The following is a 22,153-nucleotide window of genomic DNA, read 5'->3' as shown; positions in this document are numbered from 1 at the left end:
ATAATAATAATAAAAATAACAATAATAATAATAATAATAATAAAACAAAAGAAACTAAAGGTGCGACACATTCAAATGGAGCAACACAAGAACAAAACAAAGTACTATTTTTTACTTAGCTCTTCGCTCATTTCGTCTTTTCATTTTATTATTTTTCATGGAAAATTTCCAACATTGAAGATGAAGCTAAACTCAATAATTATCACTATATTCTCGGCAACAAACTCGTAGCACGGGAAAATTCTGCTAAATCAACCAGTCGAATGTCCAATTCAAGCTCCAGCTCCAACAAAAAATACAAAGATCAATTTTGGCGCCCATACGGTGTGCAAATCCATGCAGTTAGACAAAAAATGATCGCGCAAATGGATCAGAAAGAAGCTACCTAATCATCGATTAACATCGACATATAAGATGAGAGAACTACTCTGAATAATTCTATTATTAGTTTTTCTTTCGTTGGTGCTTTCAAATAGACTCGACACCAAGATATATGTAAGAGTGTTTTTGTTACAACCTCTAGGACGTTAAGAGTCCTTCCATCGAATCTCGGACTTTTGGACACTACTCTCTTGATGCCCAAGGTATCAGTCTGCATTCAGTGAAGCTGGTTCCTCGGCACGTCACAACTCAATGCCAAGCCACAAAAAAGAACCGCCCAACCCACTTCAGCCTCTTTGCCGTCATACGGATGCCTAACCCTACGGACATTCTCGGCGCAACAGACTCCAAACTTGGATCATGACAACGTTCAGTGAATTTAGTGTGTTTGTGTGCTTATTCTGCGGACTGGATCACAGAACAGGATATTTTGATGCACATGAGTAAGGAAAGCACCATTTCTGCGAATGGTGAAATATCCTCTTTTTGTAAATTTGCTGTACTTTTCAGGATTCATTTTTTCCTTCAAAGATATTCAATTCTTACGCAATATTTTATTCAGGATACCAACTGCAAAACATATTACCAACAGCACAACATATTAAATCATCATACTAATAATCGTGTGTACAAGAGACAATATCCGGGTTTTGTTCAGGTCTTCTACTAAACTTCACCCTAATAATTTTACCGCACCATTATTTTACGTTGCTGATTAGTTAATTGCGAGGGGAAAGTGTTATATTTGTTTCAAATTAAATTACCCTTTTACTCTAGGTTGGTAGGGTTTACGGAACTGCCTCTAATGTTTTGCTTTCTGGAACATAACCAAAACGAACCATAACTAGCCATACTATCTCTCGCTTAGCATTAATGTACGTGCACAGGTTTGAACAAATGTGGGCAACTCTTTACTTTGGGTCGCACATGTAAGATCTCTGCTGGAAAAGTTGTTTCTTTGGTGCAATATCTATTGTAGTTCACAAAACATAGCTGAGCGAGCGACAGCTAGCGAAGGAGGTTGAATATTCGCAGTGTTTGCTATTTTCTACCTTTATCACAAGGCTGAAATCCTTTTGCGACCCAAAGTAAATTTTTGCCCAAATATGTGCCCCGTTGGCAGTTTCAGATAAATAAATATTTATAAAATTCCGTATCAGGGAGCCAATACAGGTCTATAAGATTTGAAAACTGTTTCCATTATTTTCTTACTTAAGTTACTTTAGTTCGTGCAGGTTTACTTTTGGCGCAGCACTCGAAATAATTGTTCAAAAATTATAATTAGTTCACTTTTAGTTCCTAGTTTAGTTTAATTCTTATTGTTTCCTACATGATTTGCCCTGGGCGATATGAAAGTATCTCACATGGCATAGTTAAAATTCAAGAGGGCCAGCATAAGTAATTGTTGAAAAGATACAATTCTTGGCTGATATTTAGTATCTCCCCCAATCTAAGTAGTAGTAGAAGGAGTAGCCGTATGGTAGTAGTAGTAGTACTAGGAACGGGTTAGAAGCGCCGCATGGTTTGGTTGGGTTCTGTTCCCGACATAAAATAGACAAATTAAAGGGTTGGGGAAGATACTAAATGTCATCCCAATTCTTTTAGGATTTACGTATATATACGAAGTCCGGATAAAAAACTAGTCAAAAACGCAAAACAACTTGTGCTAGGTGGCCGCTAAACAGTGCGAACGCTATCTTACCGAGTCAGGGCACGGCGAAACTGGAGTGCGCGGGCGTCAGCAAGGGGTGCGTCCGAAGGAAGCAAGCGCGTCACCGAAGGTGGGTATACGCATGAGTGAGGGTAGTGAAAAGGAATGAGTTTTGGCGATTATACGAGTTTTAATAGCGCTTATTATGTGAACATAAAATAAAACTTCTTTACATTGTGCAGAAATACACCGCAGGTGGAAAATAATTTCTAATACAGTTGTCTTCCATATGCACTCACTTATTTTATCCGTAGTAAAGCACATATAAGGATTTTACACTAGTATCCTTGCACTTGTAAACATAATCTACAGGTATATTACTTCATATTTAATTCTATCGCTTGTAGAACTTTTGCTCTTTATAAACATGTCTTTTATGAAAGTATTGAATTTTACCTGTAAATATTGCAAAATGTGGTGCGCCAAAAGTAAACCAGCGCCTTTAGGTACGTTAGATTAGGCTGGCCCCCCTGATATGTAATAGAAACCAGCAACATTAACAACATTTCAACAAGACTCGGATTTGGTGGTGTGACCGTCAGCCCGGCCACAAAATTACGTTTTTGAACGAACAGTGTATTTCTTTTTTTTTTTTTTTAACTTTTATACGTGCAACGAAATCATTATTTTACTTGTGGAAAAGAAAAGCTATTTTGCTTGCTGGTGAGAAATTCAACTCCTTCTGTAGGTGTTCCTCAGTTGCTTTTATCATTTCTCACGGTAGAACAAAGGACTTGTTTTCCAATACAACGCTTATCGTCTGGACAAAGTGCTTCGTAGCAGCAAACTCAGTTTTTTCTTTCCCTAAAAATAGTTACCAACTTATAGTTTTCGCCACTATGACTATTTTCCATGTATTTTCTTCATAACGACATTTATTAAAGTTGGGAATATTTTTGGACACGAAGTTGATATTGTGTGAACGAATTCTCGTCGTCTATTGTGCTCTCATGCACTCATATTGCGTCATCCTTCCTACCGTGAGAACAGTGTTCATAGCTTGTAGGAGTAGTAGGTGAAATGACTCATTCCCACAATTACCAACGTTCGATCCTTTCCACTGAACTGTTTTATGTACTGTATAATAGTAGTGTAAAAAAAATCTAACAGTCATGGAAGGAATCTACCATTTCAGACTGCAACACTTTTTTTGACTATAACTTCCAAGTTTTATTCCCACGGGACCGAAACATGTGTTGCCAGTGCTCTCAAATATACCGTCGTCGTATTTGTATTGTATAAGAATGCAGAAAACTTTAACACTTCTTCATTATTTTGCATAACGCACTACCAACCCTAAGTATGGTGAACGGGATGTTCCCAAGCGTTGGTAGAAGCAGGAAGTCAACCGAAGTCTTCATAGCAAGAAGGAACGAAAAGTTTAGAAGAACGTTTTACCTATGTATTAATATAGGAGTACGAAATATAATTAAATATGCGATAGGAATCTTATTTTGGCGTTGAACAAAAAGTGAATAATCGTCTTTTAGTATACAGCATTTCTTCGGAGTCAAGAAATTTTATCATGGATTAGTGATTCCTGTATCTCCCCGATTCCCCTTGTCTTAAATTACGCAGTGAAAGTCTCATACTGCGAATAACAAGTTTATAGTGCAAGTGATGTCGAATAGAAGGGCTATGTTTCTAGTGTTTTTATAGAATATGTGCATGTCTACGTTTATCACGCAATACTAAGTGTCTTATTTTCATTATTTCGTTTATACAATTGCGTGAGTGCAATTTCTTCTGTTTGAGCGTTTAAGCTCCGTAAAGTGAAAATTTTTTGTGTGTTGTTAATATTTCTCGTTCTACTTAGTATTCACATATATGCCTATTTAATAAATAAGAATTCATCTAAGGAAATTCTATCGTCTTCATTCATGTGTGTATGAATCCCTGCGAGCAGTCGGCTTGCCAGTCGCGTATATGTATACGCATGCATACGCGTATATAGTATAAAGTAAGTATAATCCAACCTGAGTCTCAAAAGCACCAACCTTGGTCATGTCAAATCACTTGTTGTATTTGCTGTCATCAATCTGTGCCTGAACAGAGCATGAGCTTGGACCAGAATTGTTATCAGCTGTTTTCTTAGGGAATTCATCAGGAGCCAGCACCCGAGGGAAACGGTAGGTAGCAGTGGTTAAAACTTTGTGAAAAGATAAAGGGCATGTGCAACTAGCTATAGACAAAAGTAAAAAATTGAATGTTATCTGGTGTCCTTAATATTTTCTCATTTATCTGGAAGTTCCGATAGCGAGAGACTTTGCGCAACTACTACACGCACTTTACTGAGTGTTTTGAGGACACTAGAGTCATGCTTGTTTTCGAGGGAACTGTAGACTTAGCCATGAAAATTATATGGGGCACAGAATCGTAAACCCTTTTGCTGTAGGAGACTGTCCGTTTATCTGAATATCTCTCCATTATAATATTGCATTAGCCTAAGTGTGTGTAAGTAGCGCGATTATACGAATCAAGTGGAAGTACATCTGATTAAAATCCTTCTAGAACAAATGCAGTGCGTAATCTTACCTTACCTAACCAGTTCGCTTCGCTCACTCCTTCCCCTGCGCTTATAGGATAATAAGCATTTTGTATTTTAAACAACTAATGTCTGAGTAGTGCGTTTTCACAAAAGTATCATTTCCTTTTCAGATTTTATGACTCAATAATCAGAATTACCAATGAGGAATATATCAGAAAAATCATTAATTGAAATAAAAATAGGTGACCAAAGAAATTAGCGGCGACTTAAGAAACGGTAATTATTTTACATTTAGATATGATTTCTTGCAATACAAAGTTTGCCATCAATTTTTTTTAAGCAAAGAGCATAGGAAATTCTCTCAGCTTTGGCGGGATTCGACCGTGGATCTAATGATAACATGTAATCAGAGATTCCATGGCTCTAACCCCTGCCAAGGCTGTGAGATTTTTTTATGCATTTCTCATATTTTAGACTTAGATTTTAGTAATTAGCTGCGTGTAATTCCTGTATTGAACTGAAAAGTAATGAATACTCTATTTCATTTAACCTGATAGGCGATCAAGGCAGACCAGTCTTCTACCAGTTTTGGCTGTCTGAAGAGTGGAAGTACAGCTATTGATTATTTCAGGGAAAAATTGTTTTAAGGTTCACCAGGTAAAAAATTGACATTTTCATTATGTACTCTTGGTGTCACTTATCTTCCGTTGGTTCGCTACTTGGAGCAGGTGGGGGGCAGAGTTGTGAGGGACATAAGCGTGAATACTGATAAGGAATGCAAAACTGAAATCACTATATTGACAACAACTGTGTGATGAACTCTTTTTTCTATTGTTCTGTATGAGAACATAGGCTGCAATCATGTGGCATTACAGTAACTATTGTACGATTTCCAACCTTGAGAGAAGCAGCCATTCTGACTTTATTCATAACACCTAATATCAACGTCAAAAGGCAATCTTTTGTTGCAATTATGTACAACCATCAGGCAGTTCTAAACTTGGTATTGACATGGGTAAACAAAAGTTATGCATAGTCTTTCCAACTAAAGTTATGCATAGTTTTTTTAATACAGTAGTGTCCCGGTTATCCGACCTAGTTGGCAGTAGAAAGAAGTCCATAAAATACGTCAAACAGCTGGTAAACAAAGGACAATTATCAGCTTTTTTCATCATGGTTGATTGTTCTTTGTAGTACATACAGTATAAATTTGAAGTTCGTTTGACTGTAAGTTTTGGAGCTATGAATATATTTTGTCAGTTTTAAATGTATTTGTTACTTTCCGCGTCGTCCGACCAGGCCACACCCCGTTCAGATCGGATAATCGGCATTCTATTGCAAATACTTTTTGATTTGCTACATGGAGTAGCCCACATACTAGAGATTTGTGGTTTAGCTTATATTTATTACCTATCAGGTTAGATGGAATAGAGTGATATCGCATCGGTGTAGAAATGTGTTTGCAGCTGAATGAAGGTGTTGATTTGATTTATCCTGAATCGTTATTTCTCAGCAAATATGTAGTTGCACAACGAGACTTAATTATATGAAAGCTTTAACAAAATTTATGAGAAAAATGTTTTATATTATGGTTTTGTTTTACATTAGGTATTCCTAATATTATATTTAATATACAGACAAATATCTCGAGGAAGAGAGAAATAATGAAAATCTTTCTGCAGGTTGATAGCTATTAACTGAGCTAATTCTGTGAACTATGTAGCAGTGTCATTGGTGTAAAAGTGTTGTCAACCCTAAGGTATACTTTTTTTTTTTTTTTTTTTTTCGAATAGCACTATGGCAGCTTATTACAATTATGAAATGTACACACAAAGACTTGCACGAAGTGTTGCAAAGTAACGGCACATCATCATTACAAAAGATTATTTTGATTTTTTTTTAGATCAATAATAACTGCAGTGGGCTATCTTCAGATGCAATAGAATAATGTCAAAAAATAAACAATGTGTCCAACTTAACATAAGGATCCGGTTGTTTTTTTTAACACTCTTTCGTGGGATTGCTCATACTGGCTATTGACTTACAAAAATTTGTTTCAAAGATATAAAGGGTGGACAATACTAAAAATATAATTTTTGTAACAATGTAGTGCCGTCAGTTTGCAACACTGCGTAAAAGGTGATACATCTTTGAATTTGGATTTTTATATAAATTTCATATTTGTAATAAATTGCCGTAGTGCAATTTGAAGAAGAGTATTTTTAGGAATGGCAATACTGTTTCACCAGTGACATTGTTATACAGTTCACAGTTTTAGCCATTTCAATGGCTATCAACCTGCAGAAACAGATTTTCATAGTTTTATGTTTTTGGAAATATTTGCTCTGTATTGCTGAACCGGTGAGAATGACAGTGGTGTGAATCACTTTTGAAATACTGGAATATTTTATTAAACAACTATTCGATGCGTGGGAACGAGAGAAAAACGTAACTTCAAAAATTTGTTCATCTTTTTTTAGATTCCACAATTTTGAATTCCCTACTTTGTATCAAAGCGACGTAACTCCATCACGTCTCCTTGGCGCTAAAAGATGGAGTTAGGACGATTTACATCAAGTGGAGCTTTGAAAATTAGGTACATACATCCAGGGGTGCCCATCACCCATAAAGCTGATGGCGCACTCCCCCCCCCAAAACTAATAATCTCTTCCCTCCTCAAAACTCAAGTCCTCTAAAAACAATGCGCAGCGTAGCAGTAGTTTTTATAGTACTAGTAATTGTTAGTTTTGTTGTTGTTTTTATTTCCTGTAGTAGTATTATAGAATGCTTGTAGTAGTAGTAATTATAAAAATGGCATTACTTTTATTAGTAGTCTTGGTAGTGTACAATACTAAATATGCTCTATAAGGATATTGAAGGGTATAAAAACTTCTACACACTGTGTATGGCACAGGTATTCTTTTTTTTTTTTTTTTTTTTACAATTAGTAATATTACTTTTTCTTTACAAAATATTGATATAATTCCCTTATACATGGAAAGTAAGACGCAAGTCATAAGTTATTGAGTTTGATACCAAAAGAAAATATTATCCTCGAAATTAGCCTACAAAAAGAAGTGATATCCAACAAAAAACATTCCTGTAAAAGAGCCAAGTACGAGTGGCCTTAAAAAGAATTGAAATCACAAAAATAGGCGCCAAGTTCTGGTGGACAACAGTTATAAACACTCACTGGCTCACTTCAAATTTAGATTTGAAACTTGGCTGTTGTCTGTATGGTTACCACTAGCTCACAATTATGTCAAACTACTTTATTATTTTCAACAGACAACATAGGCAAGTTTCAATCTAAATTTGAAAGTGATTCCTTGAGTGTTTGTAACTGTTGTTCACCAGAACTTGGCGCCATCCTTTCATATAGCAACTTGCGCGGTACTTCATTCATAGAGTTTCTAAGCAGGGGATAGGGGGATTCATTCTCGAGATTTAAAAAAAAAATCGCATCGTGTTCCAATGTTATTCTGACGACAGCAAAATTACTTATTCGACATTAGAGTAAAATTCCTCCCCAATTTTTTTATTTCCCCCAATATTTTTCTCGATGGCACAACTTGCGCCATTCATCCCTCCTGTGGGCGGCCCTTCTCTCTTAAAACGAACCAACCTTTCCTTTCATTCGGCTACTTGCGCGGTACTTCATTCATCGAGTATCGAAGCAGGGGGTACGGGGGTTCACCCCGGAAAATTTTTGAAAATTAGCTTCTCAAAATCGTGTTTTAATGCTATTCCGACAGTAAAATTGCTAGTTCGAAAGTAGAGTAAAATCCCCCCCAAAATTTTTCTCAATGGCGCAGCTTGAGCCATACATCCCCCCTGTGGGCGGCCCTGCATACATCTAACGAAACGATGATTGAATTTTTAGAGTTTAGTTTGTCTGGTTGTCATACATCGTATTATAAAATTGTCTAGAGGGACATATGTTTGCTGCTTCTAGCTTTATTGTGTTTAATTTGCTAGATTAAGTTCGGCTATTTTGCTTTAGAAATAGTAAATTAAACATAGTAACACTTTGGCCTCGTTCTTAAAAGAATACTAAAACCTTAGTGTTACTCATATTGTGGGCAAGTAATCTATTCCCTTGTCCTGGATGAACATCAAAATTTAAGCCACCGGTGGGTATTGACTCCGAGGCCCCTCGCACTGAAACTGCTAGGCGTAATCATTCGGCTAGGGAGGGGCACTGATGAAATCTGATGTATATGAATTGCTGATAAGTTTATGAAATCTGATGTATATGAATTGCTGATAAGTTTATCTTGAGAACTAATGCATAAGAAGGGAGCACTGCAGACACCAATACCTTGCTATGAGATGCCACTAGATGTGTTCGGCATTCGGTTTTGTCTTACAACTCTTATAGCATTATTTAAAGAATTCGGTCATTTTTATTAGACCTTGTGTAAGATATTTAATTACTATCTCATGATTAGAGTTTTAGAAAATGTTATCTAGATTTAAAAAAAAAAAAAAAAAAAAAAAAAAAAAAAAAAAAAAAAAAAAAAAAAGCTTCTAAACCTGTGACGCGATTTAACGTCAATATTAGAACTCGCTTCACTATTTGGAGTCTCCTCCCCCTGATCCCGCCTTGTTCCATCTGGTCTATGCTTTTGAAGCGATTTACGAAATTCAGTCGTATGTATTGGATTAAAGATGGAGACTTTTTGCACTTTTCGATACATGGTAGCTTACTCTTGATGATAAACCTCATGGCAAGTTTCGTTTCCGTAGATCCAGAAGTTCAAACTAGGCATACCTTACATAAATACGTTGGTCTGAAAGGGCAACATTTCCCCCTCCCCTTTTTTCCTGTGCTAACGTTTTACTGCTTCTTAAAAGACAGTATATGCCGTTTGTTTGCATGTCGTTGTTGGACGCTAGTAACAAGGGCATTAATAACAAACTCAGTATCTTATTTATGTATGTGTAAATGATAATTTGTTCTGTTGTGTAATCTATGATACTTTTCTTTTTTTCAGATACCACGACGGTGTTGCGTTCCAGGATGCAAATCTAACTATGACAGTACTCTTAAAACTGAAGGTACAAAGTCAAAATTCTCATTCCTCAAAGAAGAACAACTTTTCAAGAAATGGTTAAGCGCAATACCAAGAAGTAATTGAAATTCAACGAAATATTCAGCAGTGTTCAGACCACTTTGACTCTTCTCAAATAATCACAACTGAGGAGTATACAGATTCTGTAGGAAACAAACATACGACTGATCTGACTTACCCGAAGCTGGTGGATGGAGCCGTACCTCATATATTCAAAAATCTTCCTTCGTATTTGTCCAAAGAAATGTTAGGAAGGATCCAGAAGCAATACGGAGGACAATAATACAAAGACATGAGGAAGAAGTTAACCAGTTTTTGTCTCCAGATGTTATTGAAAATTTTAGTGATTCTGTAAGTGATTTATCAACAAAACTAAATTTTCGTGAATGGAACGTGAAAATTGTTAATTCAAATGTGTATTTTTACATACTGAATATTGATTGTGATGTTAACCAAGAGTTTGAAGAAGTAATTGTAATGAACAGCATAATTGTTAAGAATGACATGAGTGTTCGTGTGTTGATTTGCAATTATGAGTTGTCAGCAAGGAATCTTAATTGGATTTTACCTAGTAACTTGAAACTCAGTCTCTGGTCTCAGATTGAAAACCTATTGTCTTGGTATGCAAATGTGACTCAGGTTACTCGTGATTTCAGTTATTATATAAGTAAAGGTTGTGACAGTATAGAAACTGCAATCAAATATATAGATAAGGATAATTTTAATGTACATTTAATTCTTGATCAGCTTATGCTTTTAAATATCCCACTAAGAAGGTATTCCAAACACACTTTAGTGTTTGCTTTTCATGTGTACAGTTATTCTGTAAAAGTATATGAACTTTTGAGAAACTTCTTAATTTTGCCAACTGTCCGGAGTTCGCAAGTATTGTCTTTCTCACTAAATATTTCGCCTGAAATTCAGAAAAGAAATGAAGTTTATTTCAAGTGTATCTTTAAAAATCTCAGTAACCTTGAAAGAATCGCAGCATTATTAATAGATGAAATTCATATTAAAAGTTATTTGACTTACAAAGCTCAAAAAATTACAGGTTATACTGAAAACAGTGCAACAGAACAAGTCACCACTGTTCAAACTTTCATGTTAAGTTCGTGTTTTGGAAGGTTTCATGCGGCTGTCCAATTGGTTCCAGCAAATGCAATGTCAGGGAACAACTGTTTGAAATTGTTCAAAAAGTAGTCAGCTATGTTCAGACTGTAGGCTTCAAGGTATTGTGTATAATTAGGGACAATAATAGAATTAATCAGAGTCTATTTAAATTTCTTGCTAGTGGATCTTATAGCTTCACTAATCCGCGGTATCCTGGAGAGAAAATTTTCCTTTAGTATGAGAGTGTACATATATTTAAGAATATACGTAACTGTTGGTTAAATTTGAAAGACAATGAAAAAACATTTGTGTATCCATACGAGGGCGAGCTGCAAAAAGCTTGTTTCAGTCACTTGCGGGAATTTCATAAAGGCGAGGAGGAAAACATTTTGCGGAAGAGGTATAAGTTGAACAATAAGTCTTTGTGCCCTAACAATTTGGAATGACAAAACGTAAAGTTTGTGTGCAATATTTTTCACGATACGACTATTGCAGCCCTTACGAACAACAGTGAATATGGAGGAACAATGAAATTCTTGGAAATAATAAACAAATGGTGGAAGGTAATGAATGTCAAAAATGTGTTAAAAGGGACGAATATTCAATGCCTATTACTAGTGACAATGATCCCAGAATTCAGTATTTACAGCAATTTGTGGACTGGTTAAAATCATGGTACGAAGATCCTACTACAGTATCACCCACCAAGGACACTTACGGTGCATTCATCCGGTAATGATCCAATTAACAACCTACTGTTTTTCTAATTTTTTAGTCGAGTATGTGCTTACTGGCAAATTTCAGAGTGATAATTTAGAAAAACGATTCAGTTGTTATAGGTCCATGTCAGGATGTAACTATAATGTTTCGTATACGCAGATAGTAGAATCCGAGTCTAAAATTAGGTTACAGCATGTATTAAGGCTACCCAGTACTGAAGATTTACAGGATTACACTTCTGATAATCAGTCTTGTGACACCAGTGATCTAGAATGTGTATTGAAATCATCCTATTTGGAATCTTGTGACGACATAGACGAGGATTCGAGGATCTATGTGGCTAAGCGATTAGCGTACGCGCCTTTGGCGTGGGAAACCCGGATTCGATTCCTGGCGAGAGCTCATGTGGTTGGGATTCCACGTTAATCAGTGGGTCCACGTCTCATATAGTCTCGCTGCTGAACGGGGCGTTAAACCCAAAATCAACTCGAGGATCTATGTGGCTGGTTATACAGCTCATTGTGTTAGGAAAAAAGTGACAAGTGAGGAATGTGTAAGTTTAGTGGTGGCTGGTAAGAGAGTTAATGTAGACAATCCTTATTTTGATTACCTTCGAAGGGAAGGACTTTGCGTAGCAACAGATCAAATAAGATTTATTTTGTTTTACATGTATGCCATTTTGCACTATATTGTTAATAGTGAAGAATTACTAACAACGTTTCTACGACAAAACTTCCCAAAAGAGTGTTCTACAAGCATTGACTCTAAAATCACTCTCTTCAGACAATACATTTTATATTGATCTAAATTATAGTTGCAAAAGTTGTGGAACCAATTCTCGGTCTATTTTTAGTATGGTGTGTGGTATTCTGAGCAATGTACTTCTAAACAATTACACAAAACTAAAAATTGAAAAGTCAACATCATATAAGAAAAGGAAACTTCTTGCTCTTTCTTCATAATTCATAAAACTTAATTTAGTCATGATACACTATTAACACGGCAGCACTGGCGCCTGTTTTCAAAGACCCAATTTTAAATCTTTATCTAACAATTTTAGTTTCAATTTTTATTTTGTATTACGCATATTAAACAGGTATATTGCAAATTTCAATACAAATGTTACATTTTAGTGTATCTTTGGAAAAATTGAAGAGTTATGAAAAATGTAGCAGAATTAGTATTATTATCTAGTAAAAAGTTCAAAAGTTTCAATATGTTATCACAAGGTAATAAATCATGTTCAGAAGTGTCTACTGAAAAATAAAATTTTCAGTTTGAACCAACGGCCAGCTACTAGTAACAGAAAAAAAAGGAGGGGGGGGAAATGAGTCTTTGAGACTTGGTGCCAGTGCCGCCGTTTAAATAATAAGCGTTTCGTCTAGTAATGTACATTATACTACTACATTTTTATTTTCTGTGTAAATGTTGTGGGAGCGTTCTCTTGATATTAATGTTTTGTGTTACTTTTAATTAAAATATATGGTCAAAATGTATTACATCTTTAATTTTCCCCGTTACAAAATTTATTTCAAGTTGCATGATACTATTAAGTAGTTTATTTCTAGCGTTTTGATGTGTAAAAGTTCGACTCATATCTTGTACAGGGATTTCTATGTGTGTGTGAATTAAGGAATATCAGTGGAAAATATAAGTCAGATCTTTACACATCAATAAGTTCAGGATAAAGTAAAATAATAGCTGAGTTTCGCCAACTAACAACTTGGCTTCATCGGACTAATGCTATTTACAAACATATAAGAGACACGGGACTCTTAGTGGATTGTAGGGAAATGAAAGTGTTGGGACAGGAAGATGGAAGGACTGTCAGAAAATGAAAGAAACAAGATTTATAGAAGTAGAAGTTGAAAACGCAATGAACTGGAACTCGGAACTTAAAATTGATGAACTATTGATTTTATTTATGTCTTATTCATACTATAGTGTTCGCATTTATCTTTCTCGTATTTCGGAATGTAAAATGGCTGCTACGTGCTGCATCTTACTTTAAGTGAAAAATAAATAAATAAAGCATAATACCAATCGTCTAGATGCAACGTCGATTATTGTAGTGATCATGCATTGATTATTAAACTATTTCTGGACAGAAGGTGCTATAAATTAGTTTTATCTTCAACCATTTTGTGCACCAATATGAAAATTAAATAGCAAACTTAACAATTGCTTAGCAAAGTTCTAAACGTAGCCTGATGACTCTCCTTGGCTGTGGTTAAACACCTTATACGCTGCGTCTATCAATTAATATAACGAAGTACATATCAGCCCTACAAATTAAAAGGGGTCGGGGGTATTAAAAATTCAGGATTCCGAGTCTAAGCTTCTATGTACCTATTCCGCAACCCTGAACCCTAGAGCGTTTTCTTTTTCAATTTAATTATATTTGGGGAGGAGACGACACATTAAAAACCTTTTTCCACAAAGTAGGTTTCTTATTCGAAGATTTTTCCTCTTTAGTAAAAATTATTCTTCAGTTGCATACTTACATACCTATCCCAGTTTTCATGAAAACCAACATAGTTGTGATGGCTGTCCAGCTGGAAGTCAAACTACGGATATTACGAGTGACAGTCGGAATGAACAGACTTTTTTTTTTTTTTTTTTTTTTTTAATGCTTCCTTTGAGAAGGATGTTAAATGTTCACCATATATACTTCAGATTAAGTAAAGTTAATTTCTTCGGGAACAGCAAATTTAAGACAGTCGCTGCAGTGGTCTGAACACTGTCCTTCGATGCGCGTGATTGCGGGTTCAAATCCGCTCAGGATGCAATTGAACGCAGTGAATCGGAATCTACTTTACCAAAAATTGTAGGTCCCGTCCATAGAATCTCTTCAGCAAACGTGAAATAGTTGGTTTTCTGTGTCTTGTGGTCGCGAGAAAACTTTGGATTAAGTTCTTTACGTAATTCGTGTTTTGGAAAGTTACAAGGATGTGCAAAAGTGCGGGTATCATAAATTTCAAGTGATAAAGGATGACATATTTATGCAATTCACATGAGAAACATTGGAATTCGAGTGTAAAAATGTACGACACACTTTCGGAAGTAATGCCCACAATTTAAATCCTGTAACAAAATCAACTTAGTGACGATGTAACGGATGTGGTCTGGTTTACTTGATCTACTTAAAGAAAGTAAAATGTACAGGGGACAAAAAAAGTTTTAGGAAAGTTTGTGTAATGTTAAAACGCAAAATAGAATGTTTTCGAGTCAAAACATTGGAATAAGAAAAAAAAATGGACAATATGGGTTTTCGCCGTGGGGAGGATTAGCAATAGCTGATTGTTAACTATGAAAATGATATATAAAAAATAACCGAACCTAAGCTAACCCACTGCAGCTTAATTTGTAAACTGTGAAAGAAAACAAAAGCTATAAACTACCATTTCGGTGTGACGCGACTATTATTCCTCTGCTTGCCATTATGTCCGGTTTGTGGTGGACGAACATGGTGTATGTGGGTTTCCTCGGGTTTCTCCCGCTTTCTTCATTCTACCATTTCATTCATTTCTTATCATCGTCTCCTTTAGCCTAGCCGGCATAACTGTGGGCCGTCTCTGAATTAACTTGAGTGCGTATTTTATGAATTATTATGACGTGCTTACCGTAACATGTTTTCTCGCTACATGCTTGCACTTATGGAAGTGCCAAGGATAATTACTTTTTAAAAACTAGTTCTATAGAGCGTATTATACTGTTCAATAACTGGCTCAAGATTGGAGCAGATCAAGTAAACATCTGAGGAATGCAATTTTGTCGACTTCTGTACTTTAGAATTCTTAATATTACGCATATGGTGAACCAGTTATCTACATGCCTGCTAAATACTGATATATATCCTCGAACTCGTAACCAGCCCAAAAGTATAGGTAGGACACGGTATAAGTTAGAAAGGCCTATGAAAGTTTTGGTGGGCCCGGACCCCGTAGCCCCCGGTGATACGAGCCTTTATATCCTGTTTCTGTATTATGAAAAGATTTTAATTAAAAAAAAAAAAAAGGAGCGTTTCTTTGTGATATTAAAAATCATTCAATAAGAACCTTGCATGCAGTTTTACTATACGGATCCATAACATAAGTAGTAGACAGCGGCGCAAATCTGTCTGCAACATCGAGGGGGGGGGGGGGGTTAGACTGTTGATATATATATATATATATATATATATATATACATACATACTGGGTGCACCATTTATAATGTCCCACCTTTATAACAGAGGAACCAAGAGAGAGAGAGAGAGAGAGAGAAGCGAAACTTTGCACAAAGCAACTACAGGAATGGGGACATCTATTGATTTATTGGGTAATATCACCAGGTGAACAGTGTTGCCAACCCAATATAAAGTTATGATTCTTTAAATGGAATGACCTAAATTTAATTTCATGATTCGAATCAGCAATGAAAACAAAGACGAAAGATATGGCACTCGCAGATCAGTGTTGCATACTTTTTGAGAAATATTGTAAAACATATGTCAAATTTAAACGCTTTTAACACACACAAGGAATGAAGTAGTAACTATTTGTGCACATTAAAGGAAATACTGGGAAGAACTCTTTAAAATGACTTCAAGTTTAGAAGGATCAGTTAAACAGTGTTGCCACAACAGAAGAGAGAAAAGTTGAATTTGGAAATAGTGCAATAACTTGAAAAAGGTCTCTAGTACAGTATGGTTTAAAATTCATAGAGCAAACCAGTATGTCTTAAGGAGCATTGTCACGTTTATTTGAGATCGATAAGTCAAGTACTTACCAAGATATTCGGTACTCTGTAAAAGCTGAGAATTTTGTGCTGTACAAGATGGTAACGCTGTTTCAAAATTCCCTTTTTCCCTCTGGGTGGGAGAAATATTAAAGTACTAATCTGTGACACAAGTTATATTCTGTGACATGCCGAATTAAAGCAAACTATTTAAAATAATTAAACAGAATATGTTTTCTGTTTCATGAATTTTGTAATGTATGTTACGAATAATTGTTTCTTGATCATCTATTTCTTTAATTTAATTTCTTTCTCCTGAATATAAGTTAGAAAAGACAATAAAACGTAGATATTAATAGTTGTAAAATTTGAATTGAAAATACATAGGCTAAGTTCTCTTAAATGGTAGCAAAATTTTTCAAATCATCCAATATTTATAGGTACTATCCAATTTTAAGGGACCATACACAACTTATTTTGTATTTCATTCACCACGAAATTAACTACAAATAATGTATATTGTTTTTTAAGAAGTGAGTTGCATTTATGGATTCATAGGTGCCGATTCCCTTATGAGGACTCAAACGTGATGAGTAAAAGTACAGCACGTAGAAATATGCCATAAAAGCTATAGGGGAACAAACACCAAACAACCCCTGTTAAGTGGCCATTAATAACAAGAAATGTATGTTATCGGTTAAGAAACGGAGAACCTGGTGGGACCATGAACGGTTGGATCCGTACTGAGTTGACGAGTAAACGAGTACAGTAGGTTCAAATCAAATCAAATCTGTGCTGGATGGCCACAAAAAGCAAGGAAGTATTTAACCAAGTCAGGGTTGGGCCAAAGTAGTGGAAACTCAAGGTGTCTATAGGGACCAGACGCGTTAGCAAAGGTGGGTAAGTTGTAAACAAAATTGTGTAAACATACTATGTAAAGAATATTCCATAGTTCTTCTGCAAATGATGTACGAGATCGTATTCCTTAGCGCAGGTTAACTTTCTGTATAACGTTCCACGTTTATGCCATTTAGGCTAAGGGGGACAATGATTAAGGCAACTGACTGATGATAGAAGAATTAATGGGATGAGAATGTGAGAGAAAACGAGAGTACCCGACAACCCCATGGACACGATGTTATCCTCCACAAACTTACTGGATCGGAGATCGTATCAGGGACCACACGCACCAGAGGTAAGTGCTGTACCACTGAGCAACCGTGCCCTCGCCGTTTAACTTGAAGAAGGCATAACCACACAATTTTCCTATTATAATTCAATCAAAATCTTTTGTTTTTTGTACAACGGTTCACAATAATTGAACATAGATTTATTATATACTGCAAAATGATATGTCTGAAAAGCGATTATTCTCGAAAAAATACGTACAAACCTCTGCATGGTGGTCACTATTTGAACAGAACGAAGTTGGAAGCTCACACGGGCTTTTGTTCGTATAGAGGAGGCATGTCAGCGACAGTGTATATGCGCGTAAAGGAAGACAAGCACCATACTGTGCTACGTGGGACTGTGTCCGTAGAAAACAAACACGTCACCAAAAGTAAAACCAAAATGCTTATTTTCGCTTTGTGTTGACGCCAGGGGCGTCATTTCAGACTTCGCTTGGAAGGGGCAAGAGCACCACAGACATAGGACTTTCACGTTTTGTACTAGTATATTAGTAAACAATCTATTAATGTTTATGTATTCCTCAAACTCTTAGAGGGGGCAATTGCCCCCTCCTGCCCTCCCTAAATGGCGCCCCTGGTTGACGCAAACCGTTACAAAATGAGAGGGTCCAGGTATAAATACGAGGGTCATTTCAAAAGTCTTGCACACAGGCTATGCACGATCAATTGAGTGGTTTGATCAAGTTCACTTTTAGGTCAGAGTTTGGACTTGACGACGATTGTTTCTATGTTTTCTGGTTTGCTTTGCTGTGTTGTGAGAAATTCAGTGGTAAACCTGCTTGAAATTGGGTTACACATGATGATAAGCGTTTCTATATCTACATCGAAACTCTATGTGGAAAGAATCCACCTGAAATTTACAATACTTTGCGGGAGTTTTGTCGAAATAGTGTAGTGGATCATAGCACTGTATTTCGGTGATCAGCTCGTTTCCGTGAAGGTCGTGTAAGCACTGCTGACAAAAAGAAGTGAAAGACCATCAACTGCAACAGACTACACTTCTGAGATTGTGAATGACATTTTGAGAGAGGGTCGACGAAAACATGTTAGAAAATTGCATATGAGGCCAAAATATGTGTCACTTCACTTTACAGAATTATTACTGAGAAGCTGAAGCTGAAGATGAGATGGGTTCCGCATGATCTGAGTAAAGAGCAGAAAGCATGTTGCAAAAGAATCGCAGAAAAATTGCTTCAACGTTATCAAACAGAAGAAGATCAGTTTTTCTAAACGACTGTTGCAATTGATGAAACCTGGATACGAGAGTTTGAATCAAAATTGAAGTTTCAGTCGTCACAATAAAACAGTTCAGACTCTTCACGCTCGAAGAAATTCCGCTAGCAACAATCAAACGTTAAACTCACGATGATCTTCGCGTATGATACGAATGGAGAGATGGTTACAATAAGAGTCACAGGGCACGTCTATACCAGGTGTATACTACAAGCTGTTTCTGCAAAATGTTTTGTGCCCGAAAATTATTGAAAGAAATCCCGACATGCTTGCATCTGGTGTCCTCAATCAGAACGCTAACGCAAGGCCGCATACCGCTCTACAAGTAAGGGTGACAATTAACGATTCTGGATGGGAAATACTTCCCTTCCCAATATAGTCCTGATTTGGCCCCATCAGACTTTGATTTGCTTCCCAAATAAAAAGAACTACTCGGTGGAAAATGTTTAGATTAGATTGACGAAGCTTTTAGTGAGGTGACCCGAGTGATCAGACACCTCAACAATGAAGGTGCAATATCCAGACTACAGAATTTACCAAATGTTGGGAAGCTGTCATAAACAAGTATGGAGATTGTATGACGGCCTGTAAAGGTATTTTGTACAGCGGGGGACACTTCTAAATGGTACACCTTAGCCGTAAATCTCCATATGGCTGTACCATTTAGAAGTGTCCCCCGCTGTACAATAAATTATTGGCTTGCATAACATCTTTCAGTGTGCAGAACTTTTGAAATGACTGTCGTACAATATATTGCAAAAAATATTCCGAACAGTTGCTAGGACATAATATCGTACGTAACGGTACATCTAAACACTAAATGCAAACATTAGAAGCTATTGGTACTGTACCATAACAAATAACAGTCTATGTGCCACACTAAATAACAGTATATGAGTTTAATTTCGTAATAATGTTCGCAAAATTTGCGGATCGCAAACACAAACAATGCAGTAAATAATTATAATTGCATACCGAGAATCGTAAAAAAAGTCATACTTTACATTTCATTAACACAATCCTCTGCAGAATGAAGCCGTATGAAACATTTTAAGACATTCATTACTTACGACCTAGCAGTTGTGTAAATAAGAGAAAACTTGAACTTATGATTTTTGTGATATTAATGCACAATTCACAAATTTTTACGTTTGCTGCAGTATTATAGAAGGAGTTTACCAAATGTATACTAAACTAAGCTAACCAAAGCCAACCTACGTATCCTAACTCGTATTGTATGTACAAGGAAAAAAAAGAAAAAAACACCTAAGTAAAATTTTAACGAACCCCATCAGCACTATATTACAAAAGTTAAACATATCATGCATTGTTGTACGTGAGCCAGCGTATAGTACATTACGTCATTCTTACTACTTGCATTTTGGTCAACTTATTTACCTTTGAATTTATAGTAAATATGGTGCTTTTTTACTTTTGGCGCACCAAATTTTGAAAGATTTAATGTAAAATTCCGTACTTCGCATGAAAAGACATAAAAAAAATTCTGCAAGCGATAAAGTTAAATACAAAGTAATACACCTGTATTTTATGTTTACATGTGTAGGTTACCATAGTCAGCGTCCCTGAATTGGCGTTACTATACCTTCAGGGAGGAAGCTAATCATTCATAATTGTCCACAAATACGAACAAAATTAATTATGAATAATTTGATTCCTCATTGAGGGTTTAGTAACAGCGCACTGTGAGTTTATTGGTTGATGCCACACGCCAATTTGGGTGACGCAGAGTATAGTGTAAAAGCCTTACGAGTACTTTACTACGGATAAAATAAGTGAGTGCATATAAATGATGGTTGTATTAGAAATTATTTTCCACCGGTGCTGTATTTGTGCACAGTGTACAGAAGTTGTATTTTATGTTTACAAGTGGAACGCTACAAGTATGAAACCGAGACAAGCATTATTGAAACTCATATCATTACCAAAATCCACTCATTTCACTATCTTTATTTTTGCATATACCAATCTTCGCTGACGCACCCCCTCTCATGAGCTCGCGCCCTGCTGTGACTCGGTGAGATAGCATTCGTGCTTTTTAGTGGCCTACCAGCACAAATTGTTTCTTGTTTTTTGCATTGCAGTTTTTATGCATACACCCGGACGCCGTATTTACGCGCAAATCTTAGAAGAATTTTAATTATTCAACAATTGATTGATGGTCCCCTTGAAATTTAACTATTTCATTTGACAAGTTTCCATGTCGGCCAGCGCAAATCATTTAGTAAACAATAAGAAGGAATTTGTGAAATACTTGTAATTTTTGAACAATTATTTCGAGTTGTGCGGCAAAAGTAAAGCTGCACGACAAATATTTCTAAAAATGTACTTAAAATATTATGTCGAGCTTTACATGAAAGGCAGTAGCGCGTTTCAAACTTATTCGATCAATAAATGAGCTGACAAATACAGAAGATAACGTACAGTTTGACAAGTTGGCGGCAAAGTAGAAATTTTAAAAAATACACGAATTTTATGGTACATATAATTAGGTATTTCCAGAAAAAATGCCTATTACATTGGTGAATATAGGCTACAACTCATACAGCTAACCTTTGTAGAGATTTATAATGTGGTAGCAAAATAATAATAAATAAAAAATAATGACTTTAAAATTATAAGTTCCAAAGTGAGAGTACATCTGTACAAATAATACCACACAAAGAAATTTGTTTTGTGACTTGATGGGTAATGCCACAGACTTGGGGAACTATTCCGATATGGACTGCGTCAACGCAAAGCAATATTTAACATTTTACTAGTGATCATCGGCATAGCAGTTATAATGACTTCTTGCATTTCTTGTATGTATAATTTCTTGAACATTGCTTTCGAATGATCCCCTTAGACGTTCAAACTAAGAAAGTGAGTAATTATCATGGTTACACCACTTGGCTACACCCACCAGCTACAAAACAGCCAAAGAAATTGTGCTTGCAAATCATCCTTTGTATTGCTTCAATTGGAACAAACTGTTACTTATTTCATTCATTCGTGTTTAGAAAAGAAATAGTAACAAGTCGGTAATATTTACAGATAATATTGAATTGTTTCGATATTACTCCCCTAAAGTTGCACGAGAATAAGTATATTCATCGCACGAAAAAGCTATTAGGTAACTCTCGTAAACGTATTTCTACCATCTTGTTGAAATGTGAATTCGTATTACTAACTCAAGAACAATTTATATCCACATTAAGTTTAATTAGTCCCTTCAAGAACTCAAATGGGTTTCCTTTCATTGTATGTCCATTGATCAATGTTTTATTTCGTTTTAAACATTTCTTCACGATTTCTCTGACGCTGAGGTAAAAAAGGGAATTTCGAAACAGCGTTACCATCTTGTACAGCACAAAATTCTCAGCTTTTACAGAGTACCGAATATCTCGATAAGTACTTGACTTATCGATCTCAAATAAACGTGACAATGCTCCTTAAGACATACTGGTTTGCTCTGTGAATTTTAAACCATACTGTACTAGGGACCTTTTTCAAGTTATTGCACTAT

General features: G+C 35.9%; 1 protein-coding gene and 1 long non-coding RNA gene across 8 annotated transcripts in view; one reads left to right on the top strand and one right to left on the bottom strand.

Annotated features, from left to right (window-relative positions):
• The window catches only part of LOC145666525 (myotubularin-related protein 10-B), a 607,867-nt gene that overhangs the window by 9,833 nt on the left and 575,881 nt on the right, over nucleotides 1-22,153 (bottom strand). The gene's annotated exons all lie outside the window — the stretch shown is intronic.
• On the top strand, nucleotides 550-11,300 carry LOC145666527 (uncharacterized). Of its 2 annotated transcripts, XR_014127766.1 has the most exons (3): nucleotides 556-4,856; nucleotides 7,061-7,176; nucleotides 9,578-11,300. It is a non-coding gene; the product is annotated as an uncharacterized LOC145666527 (long non-coding RNA). The 2 variants fall into 2 exon arrangements; XR_014127767.1 differs by lacking the exon at nucleotides 7,061-7,176 and having other exon boundaries at nucleotides 550-4,856.

Source organism: Thermobia domestica, chromosome 12 (genome assembly GCF_964235325.1).
Source record: "Thermobia domestica chromosome 12, izTheDome1.hap1.1, whole genome shotgun sequence".
In the NCBI taxonomy this organism is placed as follows: domain Eukaryota; kingdom Metazoa; phylum Arthropoda; class Insecta; order Zygentoma; family Lepismatidae; genus Thermobia; species Thermobia domestica.
The sequence above is the reverse complement of the archived record's forward strand: the minus strand, read 5'-3'. Positions and strand labels throughout refer to the sequence as shown.